This window comes from Saccopteryx bilineata, chromosome 1 (genome assembly GCF_036850765.1).
Source record: "Saccopteryx bilineata isolate mSacBil1 chromosome 1, mSacBil1_pri_phased_curated, whole genome shotgun sequence".
In the NCBI taxonomy this organism is placed as follows: Eukaryota; Metazoa; Chordata; class Mammalia; order Chiroptera; family Emballonuridae; genus Saccopteryx; species Saccopteryx bilineata.
In genome coordinates this window covers 314373192-314394801 of record NC_089490.1, presented here as the reverse complement: position 1 = coordinate 314394801, position 21610 = coordinate 314373192, and the positions used below count along the sequence as shown (strand labels likewise).

At 36.2% G+C, this 21610-nt stretch overlaps 1 protein-coding gene and 1 non-coding gene across 9 annotated transcripts in view; both read left to right on the top strand.

Moving 5' to 3' along the window:
* Positions 1-21610, top strand: part of GRIA4 (glutamate ionotropic receptor AMPA type subunit 4) — a 397987-nt gene that overhangs the window by 84541 nt on the left and 291836 nt on the right. The window lies entirely within an intron of this gene.
* LOC136321183 (small nucleolar RNA SNORA5) lies at positions 16424-16559 on the top strand. The gene has a single exon (XR_010728470.1). It is a non-coding gene; the product is annotated as a small nucleolar RNA SNORA5 (small nucleolar RNA).

Genomic DNA, 21610 nt, shown 5'->3' with positions numbered 1-21610 from the left:
TTCTCCAAAGATCAAATTTGAGGGCTCTGATTGATCTACATGCTAAAACATGCTCTGTCAGTTTGATCTGGACTAGAAATCTTTAGGGAAAAAAATGTTTATCACATATTTTCCAGCTGTGTATCAGCTTTGCAGAGCAGTGTATTTGGCAGCTGAGGTTTTTTTGGTTTTGTTTTATGATGTTTTGTTTTGTTTTTAAAAAGCCCAATTCCAGACCCCTTATATTTATCATCTGTTCCCAACCAGTTCTCTTGTCTGTTGTGAGTTTCTGCCAGTCACCGCCCTTTCTGTCTTCCTCAATCCATGGAATGGCTACAGGGCCAATGTCACTACTGATTGTCTGCATTGCCTTCTTCTGTTCTTGTTGAGTTTCTTACGTTTCTGGGTTCAGAGTGAAGGAGTGAAGAGGTTGGGCTGAGGTTGGGAAGATTGAGGGGGGCAGGACTTGCCTTCTTGCTCCTCCCATTTTTTTACTTTGATGTTAAAAGTGTGGTCTTTTCTAAACAACGACAGTTAGTCAATGTTATTTTACTGACCTGCAGGGAACCAATCTATAACTCTTTGAAACACAGCATTAAAGTCTTTTATAATTTATAGTCACTTTTATTTGTTTTTGTTTGCTAAGTGGCTATTTGACAAGCAATAAGAAATTAGTTTAGGGTATTTTCTTTAACTTATATGTTTGTTCAGAGACATTCCTTAAACCTGAATATTATGGAATTCAAATTCTAGAGGCCTAAATTTCAAACTAATTTTACTCAGCTATTAAACTTCTGAACACTTCAAATATCGACTAGCATAGTATTCCTGTGACCAGTTTCCATCCTCACTTGCCTTCTGGATAAGGATGAGCAAATTCTTTTAAGTGACACAATGGTGGAATCCTTTATCATTTCAGTTAACCTGAAGAAATGTTTAGTTCTTTGAAGGCATCAACTTCCCTGACATGCCTGAACCTTTATACTGCTGCACCTACTCCTGGGTTCATTGATTTCCACCATCTCCTCCTCATCCCATCACCTCTGGGTCTGTTTTACTCACACTGGTCAGCTCAGGAGTTTCCTCCTCTCTGAAGCATCCCATAAACTCCAAAGACTTGTTAGGCTTGAGACCCCAGTTTGCACAGGGCACTAAGTGTGCCCTCAGAGTAAGACGTTTTACTCTGTATTACTATTGCCTGTGTCCACCACTGGATATTATCCTCAGGAAAGGGTAGAATCTTACTTCTGTTGTGCCTCAAGTATAAGATGTTCCCCACATCTAACTATAAAACAAGGTTTCAGTAAATAAGTATTGAGTCAGTTAAAATGTTTGCCTTTAATGTGCAAAAAAATTCTGTATCCCACGTGTGGGCTTTCTACGTGCACTCAGTATGTTCCAAAATGAATTGTGTCTATTACAAAGGCTTAAAATTTAATAATGAACACCTTAGAGTTTACAAGGTAGTACTTCTTATTAAAATTTAATTAATTGAAATGTTTGCACCCAGTAAGGATTTTTAAGGTTTCATTTATTCTGCACAAAATGCAGTATTCGAGAGAAAAAAGGAATAGTATTTTCTTTTTTTGCGAATGTGTTTCTTACTCTAAAATAGCTATGGTTCATATTTTCTAGCATATTTATTACTTTATTATTTTATGGGAAGAAAAAATAAAAACAAACACTTGAATAAACACAGTAAGTGGCTCTTTGTTGATATGTGAAAAGGCACTTAACGGTAGTGCTGTATGATTTCACACAGAGGTGCGGCATATAACTGAGACTCATGGACATGGATAAAAATGGTTACTGGGGGGAGAGGGTTGTGAGGAAAAAGACAAATATATGGTGACAGAAAATGATTTGACTTTGGGTGATGTGCACACAACACAATTAACAGTTGAAATGCTATAGAAATATGTACCTGAAACCTATGTACATTTATTGATCAATGTCACCCCATTAAATTTAATTTTCTAAATAAAATTTAAAAAATAAAAAATAAAGGTAGTTCTTAACCTGTGTTGGAACACAGCATCTTTTTGAAAAGTTGATAAAAGCTATAGGCTCTCTTTCTCATCCTTTCCACAAAAATGTCCAAATGCACATATGCTCAACAATTTGGCCTACAATTTCAGGACTATTGTGTTTCATCCAAGAAATACAGGTTAAGAAAACCCTCCACTAAAATTCGCTCCCAAAAAGAGTGTGTCCTCAGCTGAGAGATAAAGGGCAAGAGTGTTAAGGATGGTCAAGAAGTATGTACTTCAGAAAAAAGAGAATGCACAATTCTTTGTAAACCTCTATGAAATACCGCCTAAACTGAATCTTCCTTAGCAAGAGAGCTTGAATTGTTTGGGCTCAAAACACTTGTGCTCATTCACTTATCCACCCATTCAGTTAAGAAACATCTATTTGGAGTTCACTCTCCTTCTTGGGAACACACCTGCACATTTCCTTTCCCCCTCTTCTTCCTCCTCAGGCACATTACCTCTGCCTTTCTCTCTTAAGCACCAAGGGCCCTTCTACTACCTTAGTAACTTTCTAAATAAGGTATCTTTTATAATTCGGAAGAAAACATCTCTTTTGTTCCCGCTATTTACCAAGGACTGTGCTATGAATTGAAAAGTACCAGGAGGTGCAATTGTAGAACTATGATTATTTTAAACTAGGCAATTCTTCCGTATTTCTCACAAAAACTAGCAAAACATACTAGAAATAAGGAAAAAAAATCCATTTATTTCGAATTTTCTTTTTACAATGTACTGACTTTATACCAAGTAACCATTTTTCACTTATTATTACTATTGGTATTATGTGCAAATAAATGAACTTTTTAATGAGTTTGAGAACCATAAAATATAATTCAAATATATTAATAGTAAATTACTATAATGAAAGTTATTATCATACATATAATCAATGCAGTGCAGTAATAGTGTAAAGTTATGGTTTTAAGCATCATAACAGTACCCAAAATAGTGTGAATTATTTTCAAAGAAATTTAATGAAAAACATTGCATCCATTGATTCCTCTGAAATTATTTACCTACAAAGGGAATTATCTAATATCCACAGAGATAACAGTCTGTGGATCCAGTCACACTCAGGTGGTGTTGGAGATCGTTTTACTTCTCCGTGCCATGTGCTTCCTTAGTAACAAGGAACTTCTTCACAACGAGAAACAGGGAAGACTTTGATAAAATCAATGTAGAAGTAATTGTGAACTCAAGAAAACTGCAATGAAATCACGAAAAAGTTTTTGTATATAATCTGTCAGAAAACCAGAGAGAATGTGCATAAACAGTCTCCCTAGAAATGAAGACACAGCACTATGAGCATGTGATATTGTTATCCTTCATACTTGGGATAATACTAGACATTAGTTGTGATCCACATGCAGGTGTGGCTGAAAGACCTATTTATGAACAAGGGCCTTTTCACTCAGCACATGTGATGATGATTCTTTCGATTTGCAGCTGCAACTGCTATATGCAGAACTTGCTGCTCATTACAGGGCATCCATTTAGATGAGAAGTCAGTCCCAAATCTTTGCACAAAACAGCTGCCTAGTTCCTGCATATGCCGTGTCATTTGGTCTGTCTGTTTTAAGTTATCCTAACTTTCTACAACTTCATTGTATTTTTGAGAGTATATACCAGCAGATTTCAACCTTTTTTACATTTGGGGACTGGTGACTTAGCTGGCTGGAAATGGAAACCCACAGCAATCAAGTTTTATCTTACTGCCTGTAATGCAGCATAATACAAGCTGGTATTAAGTTCCAAGCTCCACATGTACAATGCATTGAATGCTAGCTATATAAGTCTGTTCAAATGTTTTTTTCTATTGCACATGATTTGTAAATGCTCTGCACTGTGCAAAAGATTGTTCAAATGAGCCTACCAAGTTCCAAAGATATCTAAGACAACCTCAATAGTATTTTTATGAATGACACAGATTGATAAGTGGTAATCACCATGAACATAAGTGAATTCAACTAAGATCATTGAGTCTGTAATAACTTCAGGTTGGTAAACTCTTTTGCTGACCAGCAGGAAATTTTTGGTGGAGTGATGGTTGAAAAACACTGGCATATACAGAGAATTTCCCAAGAACTGTATTAATGCTGAAATGAGCAGGCTTATGTTTTTATGAGAATCATTTGAATTCTGGGCATTTGTTTTCTCTTCATCTATCTATTCATTCATAAAATATTGGTTAAAGACGTACTATGTCCCTGTCACTTTCCATGTATTGCATGCTAAGAATAGAGCAGGAGGAAGATGAATACCTTCCCTGGGCCTGTTCTTGGGTGCTTCAAACTTACTAATTGATTTTAAGATGACCTGGAAAATGGTGGTAGACTTGCTCAGTAAATTAGCTGTGCTCTGTTGGACAAGATCATATCACATGATAATATTGAAATTTGAATATGACCATAACTTCAGGAATTGTCAGCCTTCTATGTCATGTGGATATAAATACAACATTGATGTCATTTGTATTCCAGTCCTTAATCACTGTTTTGTTTCTCAATCCATTCTTCCAGGAATATTACCATAACTTTTCTTTTATTGATATCTTCTATTTTCTACCATTTTATTTACTCTATTTAAGTATAAGTTTCTTGAGATCAAGGGTTATGTTTATTTATCCTTGCTTCCCTTGCTAAACATTGCACAGAACCTGATGTTTATACATGTATATATAAAACTTTTTGTGTCCCATGGCCATAGAAATATGTTCGTGCTTTGAGTCTTTAGATCCTTTTCACTTGCTCTTCCCTCTGCCTGAAGCACTTGTCCCATCAATATCTACATGGCTCATCCCTCAGCCCTTTACTTGACTTGATCATTACCTTACTAGAGAGGCTTACCATAACCTTGCAATTCAAATTAGAAACTCCACAAGTCTCCTATCACACCACTGGCTATATTTCCCCTTCTCTTTACCATGCTCCATAGCACTTATTACCATCTGGCACATTTGTTTATTATCTCTCTTTAACAACCAAAGAACTATGAAGATAGAAACATTGTCTGTTTTATTCCCAATGCCTGGAACAATGCCTAGAACCTAGTGGGATACTTAGTATTTGTGGAAGGAAGGAAGGAAGGAAGGAAGGAAGGAAGGAAGGAAGGAAGGAAGGAAGGAAGGAAGGAAGGGAGGGAGGGAGGGAGGGAGGGAGGGAGGGAAGAATGAGTAAAAGAAGAAATTACTTGTAAATCCATGCATACAATACTGCCTAACAAAGTATAGAAATGTGATGGTTTAGTACGCGATACTGATAATACGTGAAAAGTACTTGTAGATAGGGGAAGTGTCCCCTTGGGATGATTATAGCTTGCCATAGCAAAAACGTTTTTGAAAACTATTTACTTCAAATAAGGAATTAATTATTATTATTATTATTTTTTACAGAGACAGGGAGAGAGTCAGAGAGAGGGATAGATAGGGACAGACAGACAGGAACGGAGAGAGATGAGAAGCATCAATCATCAGTTTTTCGTTGCGACACCTTAGTTGCTCATTGATTGCTTTCTCATATGTGCCTTGACCACGGGCCTTCAGCAGACTGAGTAACCCCTTGCTCAAGCCAGCAACCTTGGGTCCAAGGTTTGCTCAAACCAGATGAACCCGTGCTCAAGCTGGCGACCTTGGGGTCTCGAACCTGGGTCCTCCGCATCCCAGTCTGACATTCTATCCACTGCGCCACCGCCTGGTCAGCGAGGAATTAATTATTTAATTGCAGAGAGAGAGAGAGAGGAATGAATCAGCTCATTACTCTTATAATAACTGAACCATGAATATGTAGAAAATTCTAAAATACAGTATTTCTAAAATTTTACCATACATCTTAGTCTTTAATTAGTGAAATGATTGCTTTGGCAATTGTAAACTGATGGCCAGGCATGTCTTGCTAAAACCAGAGTAGATCATTCCTATTAGTAGTTCTAATCCTGTGGGGCTTAATTACTTTCTTCCATATATAAACCTTACTGCCAACAAAAGTGCTTAAATCCCATGTGACAATTAGTTAGATAGATCCTGACAAATTTGCAGCGATTCCGTCTAATCCCACATTCAATCCCTGTTTCTCTTTTTCTTCATTTGTCAACAGATGTCTTTATACAAATGGTAAAACTCATTTGCCCACATGCCCAAGCCAAAAGCTGGGGTGTCATTCTTGATTCCTCTGTTCTTCAGTTCTCAAATCCTGGCATTCAAAAATGCCAAGTCAGATCTGTCATGAGACTGCCTCTTTCTTCTAATTCTTGACACTAAATTAGTGTAAGCCACCATTACTTGTTCTATAGACTATTGCATTACTTCATATGTTTTTATGCCTCTGGTCTTCTTTCTTTTCAGTGCATTCTCCTAACAGAATACTAGGTTTTTTTCAAAAATGCAAATCTGTATTGGCTTCTCATTATCTTCGGAATAAAGTCACATTCTTGAACATGGCATGAAAGGCCATTGATGAATATACACCTGTCTCATTGTCCAGCTTGCCAACTACTCCCTATCTCTTGGAGCTCCAGTCATGCTGAGTTCTATGGGAAACCCCCAAAGAAATTTGACCTTCCTTGGGTCTACACTTTGCACATGTTTTTCCCTATACTTGGTAAAATTTTTCTCCCATTCTTAGTGATGTTTGGTCTCCACTCTAGTTTCAGTTTGAAGACTATCATATTCATAAAGTTCCTTTGATCCTTTGAGACTGAATTAGGCACATTTTGTCTGTGTCAATTTGTCATTCTGTGATCACTCCTGTCATAGGATTTATCACACAGTGCTGAAACTGCTTACATCCTTCTTCTCTTCCCATTTGTATTTCTTCTGTGCTCAAGACAGTGCTTAGCACATAAGTGTCCAGCATTATTTCTTGAGTGAGTGTATTTATGTATCTCGAGATAGTATAGGATGTGTCTCCATATTATTATATCTACTTAGAAATCATTTTTAGAAGTCCACAGGTCCCTGAAAGCAGTCAGAGAGCTTTAGAATATGTACCTGTGTAATTTTCTTTATTCCAAAGCAGAGAGTACTAATGAATGTGATTAAGAATTTAATTTCACTATTGGAGAGACTGCGTGTGTTCATATGCATATGAAACAAGGTTTATTTAAGATATTGGCTGGTACTTTCAGCAGGTGTGAGGCAAACTTAATTTTTAACCTTCTTAAATGCAATTAAATAGTGTGATGAAATCATTGATTAAGATTGCAGCTTCACTCAGGCTCTTCCACCTGAAAAGTGTTAATTGTTGAATGTGTAACAGCAACATAAAATGAAGAACAATAGGAGTGATGTCACGGAAATGGCGCCGTGAGCAGCGCATCCAACAGCTCTCCCCTAAATCACAACAAATTTATCAACTAGAAACAGAAAAATTTATCCTCGGAGCATTCCGGAGTTCCACACAAACTGATAGCGAAAGGACTGTTATCACTTGAATCTGAGAGACGAGGGTGTGGAGGAATCTACCACAGGGACGTTCTTTCAAACCGCAAGGGAGTGCGCCTGCGGTGAGTCAGCCCATATACTTGGGAACCGCGAGCCGCCGCGAGCCGCCACCGCGAGCCCCTGCGAGCTGCGGCCGCGAGCTGCCGCCGCGAACCACCGCTGCGAGTGGCCGCCACGAGCCACCGCCGTGAGCCACCGCGAGCAGTCGCGCGCGCGCCTGGTCCGGTTGAGCATCGCTGACGTTCCCAGCGGCCCGCACACTGCGAGTGGGGGTCACCGGCCACCGGTGCCCGGAGCGCCCAAATTCGCGCACGTGCCTTGGGCATTCCACGCGCCCAGGGCGCCCTGCTGGCCCGCACACCCAGGGGGCTCCATTATCCTGCACCTGGTGCGGAACAGCCGCCAGCGGCGGGGCGAGCGGGAGAGGCTTGGGAGATTCTCTCCGTGGGCGGGGCACCTCACCCAGCCATTCAAGCTAACAATCAAGCGTTGGGGGAGGGGCGCACGCAGGCAGCCTAAAATACCTTCGGAAGCACAGCTGCGACCCGATCACTGAAATTAGCTTAACCCATGAAATCTGCGCACCCTCGGTTCTAATTGATAAGATCTCTCTCAATTCAGCGATCCAAGACAAGAGGCGTGATATTTTTTAGTGCCTCTCGCTAAAGGGGCGGGGGCAACTTCTGATTAATAGAGCCTCCATATTCAGGGATAAACGCTAACAAGAAGGACTTGGCAGATAATAAGGTCTATACTACACTAGTCGTAAGCAGAGACTAGTGCCTCTTCTTCCCTGCAAAAACAGGCTACAAAGTGTGGAAAGCCTGGGTTGAGAGGTCCAACTAAATGATAGACGCTGAACAGTCACCTTGACAACAATTGACTCCCACCCCCGCCTGATTACACTGGAGGCCCTGACTGTCAGAGCCTTTCCCAAAGCCTTGCACTGAGTGGGGATAGAGTGGGGATTTCCCAGCTCTTTGAGCCTCTTACTCCCCAGGCAGAAGCAGTTGCAGCCCTATAGCTGGATCACCAGGCTGCTAATTCAGAAAGGGGGGACTAGGAGAGAGAATCCAGGAAAGCAAACTCTCTCATCGTTGGACCCTGCAAACTCCAACAAGCCTTTACTTCCAGCAAGACTAAAGCCAATTATATGACATTGCCATAGAATCCCATCAACTGCAAATCCCTACCTAAGAGTGACACAGGGGCAGAGCCTGGGGTACAGAGTCACCGACCAGGAAGAGGGAGAGAAAAGAAAAAGGAAGAAGTTAACCTCTCAAAATCAAGAAAAACCCACAGACTTTACAACTTGATCCACTATTTTTTGTTGTTGTTGTTGTTGTTGTTGTTTGTTTCTTCTATCTTTTTGCCTTTATTTCCTCCACCTCGGTCCTTCTATTCTCTGCCCATCTTATGCTTCCCCTTTCTTGAACTACACTACCCATGAGTGTTGCATTTTATTTTTCTTCTTCATCCTCATGCTCCTTTAAGGTTATACTCCAAAACACTTAACTCTCACTCTCTCCTCTTTTTTTTTTTTGTCTTGCTTTATTTTGTTTTTTTCTCTTACTATTTTATTTCTTCCTTCGTTTTTCTCTTTTTCTTATTTTTTCCTTTCTATTCGTTTTTTCTTTTCTCATTTTACTTTCCTCCCATATAATCCTCAATCACGAACTAATTAGTTAATTTAGGACTCAAGGCTTTTTTTTGGCTTTATTTCTCTTTTTTGCTTTTGTTTTAATTTTTTTTTCTTGTTTGTTCATTTTTGTGGCATTTTGGGTCCTCCCAACCCAAGGTCTCCATTGTATTTAGTCTTCGCTCCACTTAAAACAACAGATTTTTACTTATTATTTTTATTTTTTCTTCTTTATTATTCTTTTTTGGTCCTTTTTTCTGATTCCCTCTTATCCCTCTCATTATATCTCTTAGTTGACCATCACATACAAGCAAATCATCTTATGCTTGTCTAAGATTTTCTTCTTTTTTTTGCATTTAGTAGGTCCCTACTCCCTTTTTTTTGCCCCTTGAACTCTTCACCCCAAACCAGGCCCTCCATTATAGGCATGATATTTCCCTGAGGAGGGGAGAGGAGGGAAAGAGAAGAGAGAAAAAAAGGGGGAAATAATAAATTATTACTGTTTTTTTTTGTGGGGTGTTTTACCTTTTTTTTTTTTATTTTACTTTTTACTCTTTATTAATTCTAATTAGTGCTATCAATAAGACCACCCTCAGATGCCGATAAGAAAGAGGAAATCGAATATTATGGATACAAAAGAAAGAGAAGTAACACAAATAGATGTGGAAAAATCTATGGAGAAAAGACTTAACATATTGGAAGCCTTGGAGCTAAATGACAGAGAATTTAAAATAGAAATCTTAAAAATACTCAGAGATATACAAGAAAACACAGAAAGGCAATATAGGGAGATCAGAAAACAACTCAATGAACACAAAGAATATATTACCAAGGAAATTGAAACTATAAAAACAAATCAAACAGAAATGAAAAACTCAATTCACGAGCTGAAAAACGAAGTAACAAGCTTAGCTAACAGAACAGCCCAGATTGAAGATAGGATTAGTGAAATAGAAGACAAACAACTTGAGGCACAACAGAGAGAAGAAGAAGGAAGAGACTCAAAAATAATAAAAAACGAGAAAGCCCTACAGGAATTGTCTGACTCCATCAGAAAGAATAACATAAGAATAATAGGTATATCAGAGGCAGAAGAGAAAGAAAATGGAATGGAGAATATACTCAAACAAATAATAGATGAGAACTTCCCAAGCCTGTGGAAGGAACTAAAGCCTCAAATTCAAGAAGCAAACAGAACACCAAGTTTTCTTAACCCCAACAAACCCACTCCAAGGCACATCATAATAAAGATGACACAAACCAATGACAAAGAAAAAATTCTCAAGGCAGCCAGAGAAAAGAAGAGTACAACATATAAAGGAAGGCCTATTAGATTATCATCAGATTTCTCAGCAGAAACTCTACAAGCTAGAAGAGAGTGGACTCCAATATTTAAAGCCCTGAAAGAGAGGAACTTTCAGCCAAGAATACTATACCCATCAAAGCTATCCTTCAAGTATGAAGGAGATATAAAAAACATTCACAAATACAGAAAAGATGAGAGAATTTATCAACAGAAAGCCCCCACTCCAGGAAATACTAAAGGGGGTTTTCCAACCAAATTCAAAGAACAAAAGAAAACAACACCACAAGTAACAGCTCCACCAAGAACACAATAAAACCAAACTTAAACTGTGACAACAAAGGAAAAAAAGGGGGGAGAGGATGGAGATTAACAGTAGCAAAGGATGATGAAGTGCAGAAATACTTATAAGATAGGGTACTACAATGAATATGGTAGGTACCCTTTTCATTACTTAATGGTAACCACCCTTAAAAAAATCACCACAAAAACACTTGACTTAAAAAAGGTAGCAACAGAGGAAAGAAGTATGGAGCACAAACAAACAAAAACAAATGATAGAAAAACAAAAAAGAAGAATCAAACTAGATACAAAACTAACAGAAAGCAATTTATAAAATGGCAGTAGGGAACCCACAAGTGTCAATAATTACACTAAATGTAAATGGATTAAACTTACCAATAAAAAGACACAGAGTAGCAGAATGGATTAAAAAAGAAAATCCAACTATATGCTGCCTACAAGAAACACATCTAAGCAACAAGGATAAAAACAAATTCAAAGTGAAAGGCTGGAAAACAATACTCCAAGCAAACAACACCCAAAAAAAAGCAGGCGTAGCAATACTCATATCTAATAATGCTGACTACAAGACAGAAAAAGTACTCAGAGACAAAAATGGTCATTTCATAATGATTAAGGGGAAGTTGAATCAAGAAGACATAACAATCCTTAATATATATGCACCAAACCAAGGAGCACCAAAATATATAAGACAGCTACTTATTGACCTTAAAACAAAAACTAACAAAAATACAATCATACTTGGAGACCTCAATACACCGCTGACGGCTCTAGATCGGTCATCCAAACAGAGAATCAATAAAGATATAGTGGCCTTAAACGAAATACTAGAACACCTGAATATGATAGACATCTACAGGACACTTCATCCCAAAGCGACAGAGTATACATTTTTCTCTAGTGTACATGGAACATTCTCAAGAATTGACCATATGTTGGGCCACAAAGACAATATCAGCAAATTTAGAAAAATTGAAATTGTACCAAGCATATTTTCTGATCATAAAGCCTTGAAACTAGAATTCAACTGCAAAAAAGAGGGGGGAAAACCCACAAAAATGTGGAAACTAAACAACATACTTCTAAAAAATGAATGGGTCAAAGAAGAAATAAGCCCAGAAATCAAAAGATATATACAGACAAATGAAAATGAAAATATGACATATCAGAATCTCTGGGATGCAGCAAAAGCAGTAATAAGAGGAAAGTTCATATTACTTCAGGCCTATATGAACAAACAAGAGAGAGCCGAAGTAAACCACTTAACTTCACACCTTAAGGAAGTAGAAAAAGAAGAACAAAGGCAACCCAAAACCAGCCGAAGAAAGGAGATAATAAAAATCAGAGCAGAAATAAATGAAATAGAGAACAGAAAAACTATAGAAAAAATCAATAAAACAAGGAGCTGGTTCTTTGAAAAGATCAACAAAATTGACAAACCCTTGGCAAGACTCACCAAGGAAAAAAGACACAGGACTCAAATAAATAAAATCCAAAATGAAAGAGGAGAGATCACCACAGACATCATAGATATACAAAGAATTATTGTAGAAAACTATGAAAAATTATATGCCACCAAATACAACAATCTAGAAGAAATGGATAAATTCCTAGAACAATACAACCTTCCTAGACTGAGTCATGAAGAAGCAGAAAGCCTAAACAGACCAATCAGCAGGGAGGAAATAGAAAAAACTATTAAAAATCTCCCCAAAAATAAAAGTCCAGGCCCAGACGGTTATGCTAGTGAATTCTATCAAACATTCAAAGAAGACTTGGTTCCTATTCTACTCAAAGTCTTCCAAAAAATTGAAGAAGAAGCAATACTTCCAAACACATTTTATGAGGCCAACATAACCCTCATACCAAAACCTGGCAAGGATGGCACAAAGAAAGAAAACTACAGACCAATATCTCTAATGAATACAGATGCTAAAATACTAAACAAAATACTGGCAAACCGAATACAACAACGTATTAAAAAAATCATACATCATGATCAAGTGGGATTCATCCCAGAATCTCAAGGATGGTTCAACATACGCAAAACGGTTAACGTAATACACCATATCAACAAAACAAAGAACAAAAACCACATGATCTTATCAATAGATGCAGAAAAGGCTTTTGATAAAATACAACACAATTTTATGTTTAAGACTCTCAACAAAATGGGTATAGAAGGAAAATATCTCAACATGATAAAGGCCATATATGATAAACCATCAGCCAACATCCTATTAAACGGCATAAAACTGAGGACTTTCTACCTTAAATCAGGAACAAGACAGGGTTGTCCACTCTCTCCACTCTTATTCAACGTGGTGCTAGAAGTTCTGGCCAGAGCAATCAGACAAGACAAAGAAATAAAAGGCATCCATATCGGAAAAGAAGAAGTAAAGCTATCACTTTTTGCTGATGATATGATCCTATACATCGAAAACCCGAAGGACTCCACAAAAAGATTATTAGAAACAATAAACCAATACAGTAAGGTCGCAGGATACAAAATTAACATACAAAAGTCCATAGCCTTTCTATATGCCAACAATGAAATATTAGAAAACGAACTCAAAAAAATAATCCCCTTCACAATTGCAACAAAAAAAATAAAATACCTAGGAATAAACATAACAAAGAACGTAAAGGACCTATATAATGAAAATTACAAAGCATTGTTAAGGGAAATCGAAAAAAATACAATGAGATGGAAAAATATTCCTTGTTCTTGGATAGGAAGAATAAATATAATCAAAATGGCCATATTACCCAAAGCAATATACAAATTTAATGCAATTCCCATCAAAATCCCTATGAGATTTTTTAATGAAATGGAACAAAAAATCATCAGATTTATATGGAACTATAAAAACCCCCGAATAGCCAAAACAATCCTAAGGAAAAAGAATGAAGCTGGGGGCATTACAATACCTGACTTTAAACTATATTATAGGGCCACGATAATCAAAACAGCATGGTATTGGCAGAAAAATAGACACTCAGACCAATGGAACAGAATAGAAAGCCCAGAAATAAAACCACATATATATGGTCAAATAATCTTTGATAAAGGGGCCAACAACACACAATGGAGAAAGAAAGCCTCTTCAACAAATGGTGTTGGGAAAACTGGAAAGCCACATGCAAAAGAATGAAACTCGACTACAGCCTGTCCCCGTGTACTAAAATTAATTCAAAATGGATCAAAGACCTAAATATAAGACCTGAAACAATAAAGTACATAGAAGAAGACATAGGTGCTAAAATCATGGACCTGGGTTTTAAAGAACATTTTATGAACTTGACTCCAATGGCAAGAGAAGTGAAGGCAAAGATAAATGAATGGGACTACATCAGAATTAAAAGTTTTTGCTCAGCAAGAGAAACTGATATCAAAATAAACAGACAGCCAACTAAATGGGAACTGATATTTTCAAACAACAGCTCAGATAAGGGCCTAATATCCAAAATTTACAAAGAACTCATAAAACTCAACGACAAACAAACAAACAATCCAATAAAAAAATGGGAAGAGGACATGAACAGACACTTCTCCCAGGAAGAGATACAAATGGCCAACAGATATATGAAAAGATGCTCAGCTTCATTAGTTATTAGAGAAATGCAAATCAAAACTACAATGAGATACCACCTCATCCCTGTTAGATTAGCTATTATCAACAAGACGGGTAATAGCAAATGTTGGAGAGGCTGTGGAGAAAAAGGAACCCTCATTCACTCTTGGTGGGACTGTAAAGTAGTACAACCATTATGGAGGAAAGTATGGTGGTTCCTCAAAAAACTGCAAATAGAACTACCTTATGACCCAGCAATCCCTCTACTGGGTATATACCCCAAAACCTCAGAAACATTGATACGTGAAGACACATGTAGCCCCATGTTCATTGCAGCACTGTTCACAGTGGCCAAGACATGGAAACAACCAAAAAGCCCTTCAATAGAAGACTGGATAAAGAAGATGTGGCACATATACACTATGGAATACTACTCAGCCATAAGAAATGATGACATCAGATCATTTACAGCAAAATGGTGGGATCTTGATAACATTATAAGGAGTGAAATAAGTAAATCAGAAAAAAACAAGAACTACATGATTCCATACATTGGTGGAACATAAAAATGAGACTAAGAGACATGGACAAGAGTGTGGTGGTTACCAAGGGTGGGTGGGGGGGAGGGAGGACATGGGAGGGAGGGAGGGAGAGAGTTAGGGGGAGGGGGAGGGGCATAGAGAACTAGATGGAGGGTGACGGAGGACAATCTGACTTTGGGCGAGGGGTTTGCAACATAATTTGATGACAAAATAACCTAGACATGTTTTCTTTGAATATATGTACCCTGATTTATTAATGTCATCCCATTACCATTAATAAAAATTTATTAAAAAAAGTGAAGAATGAATTAATAAGTATAATACACATTCAAACCTGACACTACATAATTTTATATTGACTTCCCTTTAAGTTAGGTGTGTTAATTAAACAGTAATTTTCTAATTTATATTTTTTCTTGAGTAAATGTTTTATCACAGTGATATACTAATTTTTTCTTTAATTACTTACTTTTAAAATTAATATTCTATTTACTAAAGTTATCATTGTAAAAATATACTAGCTTTTTCTTAAGCTTTAACTGTTGTTCAAAAATCTGTTACTTTATTCTTTATTTTTAAATTCAGTAGGTATTAACAATCACTTTGAAAAGATCTTTGACAAAAATAAAAGCACTGACATTCTCATACCAGTATTTGTTTCTAGTTATTGAAGAAAAGTTAACTTTGTCTACATCTTTAAAGATAAACCATAATATGTTTCAATTTAGTTATATAAAATAAAATAACTGAAGACAGAGTTGTATATTTAATTGATAGAGAAATTCTGGAGCAATAAAATAAAATACAAAGGTATATTGATAAATACAATTGTATGAAAGTAAAAAGAATTATAGACATATATAATTAGAAAACCAAATAAAATTAGAACAGTAGTAAAAATAAAAATATTAAGAAAATCAAAGTACAAGAAACATACAACTAATGGGTGATCGAAAAGGGAATGAAAAAAAATCTAGATAAATAAAAATATTTTAAATATTAACAAATCACAGTAATAATATAAACAACACATATAGTTTTTTTAAATGTTTATTGAGTTGTAATCATATAAATTATGCAAAACTAAAATGCAAAACGTTGATTTCATGCAATCATATATAATGATGTATTTACCACCATAGCGTGATCTAGCACCTCTATCAGGTCACATAATTATCTTTTGTGTTTGTGTGTGGTAAGACCAATTAAGTCCTAGTCTTTTAGCAACTTTGAAGTTTATAATTCAGTATATATTATTTCGTATAATCACTATACTGTGCATTAGCTCTCCAGTACTTATTTATCTACTGGTTGCAAGTTGTACTCTTAAAAAAGTTTCCCCAATTTCTTCACTCCTCAACCCTTGGTAAGCACCATTCTACTCTCTATTTTTATGTGTTTTGCTTTTTTTAGATTTTACATATAAGTGATATCATACAGTATTTATTTTTCTCTGTCTGACTTATCTCACTTAATATTATATAATGCCCTCTAGTTACAAACATTTCACAAATGGCTAAACTTCCTTTTTTCTCATGCCTATGTAATATTCCATTACACACACACACACACACACACACCACATCTTCTTTCTCCATAAACCTATTCATCCGCAGCCAAGTCAAATTCAGCCCCTGCTCCCCCCATAGCAGTGGCTGGCCCAGATGGCTGCTACAGCAAGCTCCACTGCTCATCGGCTCTGGGTTCCTGCCCTGGGACCTGGAGATAAATTTAGCTGTGGACATGGAAAAAAAAAACACCTATTCATAGATATTTAAGGTGTTTCCATTTCTTAGTTATTAGATATTGTGAATAATGTGCTAAAAATGGCAGTACAGATATCTCTTTGAAATCCTCATTTTAATTTTCTTTTAATAAATACACAAAAGTAGAATTTCTGGATCATATGATGTTTTTATTTTTAATTTTTGGGAAACCATCAAACTGTTTTCCGTAGTAGCTGAACTAATATACATTCTCACTACAATGCACAAGGTTTCCCTTTTCTCCTTGTCCTCACCAGCACTTTTTTAGCTATTGCCTTCTTGATGATAGCCATTCTAATAAGTGTAAGGTGACATGTCATCATGGGATGATTTCTATTACTCTGATAATCATATTTTTATGTACCTGTTGGCTATTTGGATTTTTTTTTTGAAAAATGTCTATGTATTTAGTTTCTCTGCCTATTTTTTAATCTGATTGTTTTATTTTTGTTATTGAGTTGTATGAATTCCACATATATTTTGGATATTAAACTCTTATCCAATATACAGTTTGCAGATATTTTCTCTCACTCTATAAGTTGCTTTTTCATCTTGTTGTCTAGAAGCTTTTTAGTTTGATGTATTTCAATTTATTTTTTATTTTTGGATTTGTTGCTTGTGTTCTTAGTGTCATAGCTAGCTATATATATATATATATATATATATATATATATCATTGCCAAGACCAGTATCAAAAAGTTTCTTCCCTGTGTTTTCTTTTAGAAGTTTCATGGTATCTAGTCTTACGTTTAAGTCTTTAAGCCATGTTCAGGTTAATTTTTGTGAGTGGTATAAGAAAGATTTCAATTTTATTTTTCTGTATATGGTTTTCAAATGACACCAACACAATTTGTTGAAAATACTATCTTCATTGAGTGTTCTTGACTTTCTTCTCAAATAGTAGTTAACCATAAATGTGGGGGGTTAATTCTGGGATCTCTATTCTGTTCCATTGGTCTATTTTTTATATTATACTGTTTTAATTACTATAGCCTTGTAATATAGCATGAAATAAGGATGTGTGATGCCCTCTGTTCTTCTTTCTCATGATTGTTTTGGTTATTTGAGGTAGTTTTTGGTTACATACAAATTTTAGATCGTTTTTTTCTCTACTTGTGTGAAAAAATGCCTTTGGCATATTGATTGAGGTTCCATAGGTGGCTTTGAGTAAAATGGATGTTTTAACAATATTAATTCTTGCAATCTAAAATCATGGTATATCATTTCACTTATTTGTGTTTTCTTCAATTTTTTTTTCTTCAAAGTCTTCTAGTTTTTATTGGATAGATATTTTATTTTTGATTAAATTTACTCATAAGTATTTTGTTGTATTTGGCACTATAGTGAATGGAATGGTTTTCTTTGCTTATTTCTTTTTATTGTTAGTATATAAAAGTGCAATGTATTTCTCTATGTTGGTTTTATATGACACTGATACACTTATACATTTATACTGACAGCCTAATATGTATCAGTATAATCTGTAATTTACAATTTTTCTTTCCCTGTGTTTAGAATTCTCTTTATTTTATTTTTTAAAATGACAATTTCATTGTTATGTGTCTTGGATAAGGTCTTTTTGCATTAATACTTCACCAAAGGGTTATCTATTAGCTTCATGAATCAAATATTCCAGATTTAGGAAATTCTTAGCTATTACTTCTTTAAATACTATTTTTTCCTTTGGCCTCTCTTTGTCTTGTGGATCCCCTATTATTTTAATTTTTGTAATGAAAACTGTAGCTCAAATAGGCTTTCTTTGCTTTTTTAAATTTCTTTTTACATGGGTTAATTCAAAATTCTTCTTGTATAACTCACTTATTTTGCTTTCCATTTGCTCTGATCTACTGCAGATGGTGTCTATTGCACTTTTCCTTTTCTTTATTAAATTCTTCAGCTCCAGTATTTTAGAGGGTTTTTTATACTTTCTAAATTTTTGAAAAATATTTCACTTTGCTCATTGATTTTTTTTACAATTTTGCTGCATTGCTTTCCTGATTTTTATTGCAGTTCATTGAATTTCTTCAAAACAGCTATTTAAGTTCTTTATCAGCTAGATTGCAAAATTCTTTGTTATTGGATAATTAACTTTTGGTAATGACATATTTTCTAGATTTTTTTCATGTTCCTGGTAATTTTACATTGCTGCCTTTTCATTTGAAATACCAAACAATTACTTAAATTTTTGTTAGTTGCCTTCCACTGGGGTATTTTGTTTGTTGATTATTGTCTGAGGGTTTCTCCACATATTATGGATTACAAAACAACTCACTAAGCTATCAGAAACCTCTTGAGTTTGTGGGTTTTGCCTTGCCAATAGATCCTGGCTTATATTCTGAGAGCACTCCCTGTCTACTGGTGCACACACTGATTGCCACACTCAAGAGAATACACAAGGAGCCAAATGCACAGTGAGGGGATATGTGGGTTTAGCACTTGTGGTATTGAGTTTACCTGCAGACCTATGGAGATACTTGGGTGTGGTAGTGCCAGAGGTTCATGGATGGACTTCCTAGTAAACTTGCCTCCTCCCTTCTATTAGTTATAGATGTCCCATTTCAGGACCCTGGGTGCTGTAGAAGAGAAATGGGTTTCCCCAGCTGCATTTCACACCACTAACATAACCAGGCACTCACAGCTCTACTGTGGGATAAGCCACCACTACTTCATTCTTGAGCTCCTGATAATGTTGCCTTGAGGGAAGGAGGAAGAGCACTGGTAAAGTTTTTCTTACCATTTCTGCTGTATCCAAATTCATACACACACACACACACACACACACACACACACACAGGTGTGAACAAGTTGGTTAAGTTACCAGTCATGATTACTTAAAGATATATCATAAGTAAGGATACAAAATAATAGTAATAATAATGACAAATAATACAGATAAATAATACAATAATTAATAAATAAATAATACAAAAATAAACTCTGTGTTTCCCATATTCACAACTGTGAGCTTACTGTTGCCAACCCATATATCTATGTATGAGGTGGGCAAAGGTAGATATACAGTTCTGAGTATGCAAAAGAGTTTATTCTTATCTTATTACTTATTGTATTATTTATTATTATTATCAAACTCCTTTTGCTCATCAATGTATGTATATAATTTCCCTTTCAGTTGTGTACCAAATTCTCCATTTGGGAGTTCGGACTTTGCCATTTCTCTCTCACTTGTGGGTATCTGTCCAGGTGAGCACTCTCCAGGTTTCTTTCCAATCACAACAAAAGGAGCTGTGGCAAGTCCCCCGTATGCTGTTTCCACGGCCCAAACCAGAATCTGCCTGCCTGTTACTGAATTCACAGGTGGGCAAGACTCCTATTCAGTTCCTATTGTTCTGGATCCCACACTCCCACAAAGGCACTTCTGTTGGTGTTGGAATTTTGTTGAAAAGGGGGGAACAAAAAGGAAAAATGTCCTATGCTGCCATGATATTGATGTCACTTATACATATAGTGTTTGATGTGTGCCAGGCAGTGTTTTAAGGACTCTACATACATTAATGCATGTGATGCTATAAGATATGTGATATTATATCCCCACTTAAATATAAAAAAGACTGAGGAAAAAAGAAGATAAATGACTTGTCCAAGTCACACCTAGATAGAAAATGACAATGTTTAGATTGAACACAGGCAGATTCTTTTTCACATCCAATTATATATTTAAAATAAGAAAAAATCAGATACAAATGTGAAGTTACTATAAGATAAAAAGACTCATGAATAAATAATTGGTAAATAGTGACTGGTTTTAGTTTTCCTAGAGAATAATTTGATAATATAACATAAGTATTTTATTTTACCCTCTGATGCATAATCCCATTTCTTATAACTTATTTCAAAGAAATAATTCAAAAATTAAATAATTATAAAGTTTTTCACAAAAACTTTACAACATGTTTGACTGGGGAACTGAGTATGGCAGGACTCGGTAGTAGCAGTAAACTCTTATGAATAAGGATTTCAGAAAATTGAGGAATAGGAAATTAGATTAGAGGTGTCAGAATATGAAAATTGTATTGTCATGTAAATAATGCATTTCAAAATATAAAACAATACTGAAAAATATTTATGAAATTACATTCAATGACAAGATAAAATACAATTTTTTTTTCATTTTTCTGAAGCTGGAAACGGGAGGCAGTCAGACTCCTGCATGCGCCTAATCGGGATCCACCCGGCATGCCCACCAGGGGGCAATGCTCTGCCCATCTGGGGCGTCATGCTGTTGCATCCAGAGCCATTCTAGCACCTGAGGCAGAGGCCACAGAGCCATCCTCAGCACCCAGGCCATCTTTGCTCCAATGGAGCCTCAGCTGTGGGAGGGGAAGAGAGAGACAGAGAGGAAGGAGAGGGGGAGGGGTGGAGAAGCAGATGGGCGCTTCTCCTTTGTGCCCTGGCCGGGAATCAAACCTGGGACTCCTGCACGCCAGGCCGACGCTCTACCGCTGAGCCAACCGGCCAGGGCAAAATACAATTTTTTAATGTGCTCTTATTACAACTGTTAAGGTTGTGTATACCAACAAATAAATATCTGAAGTAAATAAAAAGCACTTATTCCACAATAAAGATAAAATGATAAATTAGTTTAAAGGTTTCCTTTTTAATACTGTAAATTTCTTTAAAAATAAATTCTCTTTTTGATACATTTACAAACAAAATTAAGACTAAATTGGTGGATAATTTTCACTAAATCTTGATCTCCTCTAATGTACCCTAGTTAATAAATAGTAAAATCATCCACCTGTTATGCAGCCCACAATTCAGGATGTCTTTTTTAAACATCCTTCTCTTATCTCTAGAACCCATCATCTCACACCCTGTGTTGGTTATCAAGTTCTACTGATTCACTTTTTTTTAATTCATCCCCTTCACCCCTGTGGACTATACCATAAATGATGAATTAAAAATTGTTAAGGCCTTAGCCTGACCTGTGGTGGCGCAGTGGATAAAGCATCGACCTGGAAATGCTGAGGTCGCCGGTTCGAAACCCTGGGCTTGCCTGGTCAAGGCACATATG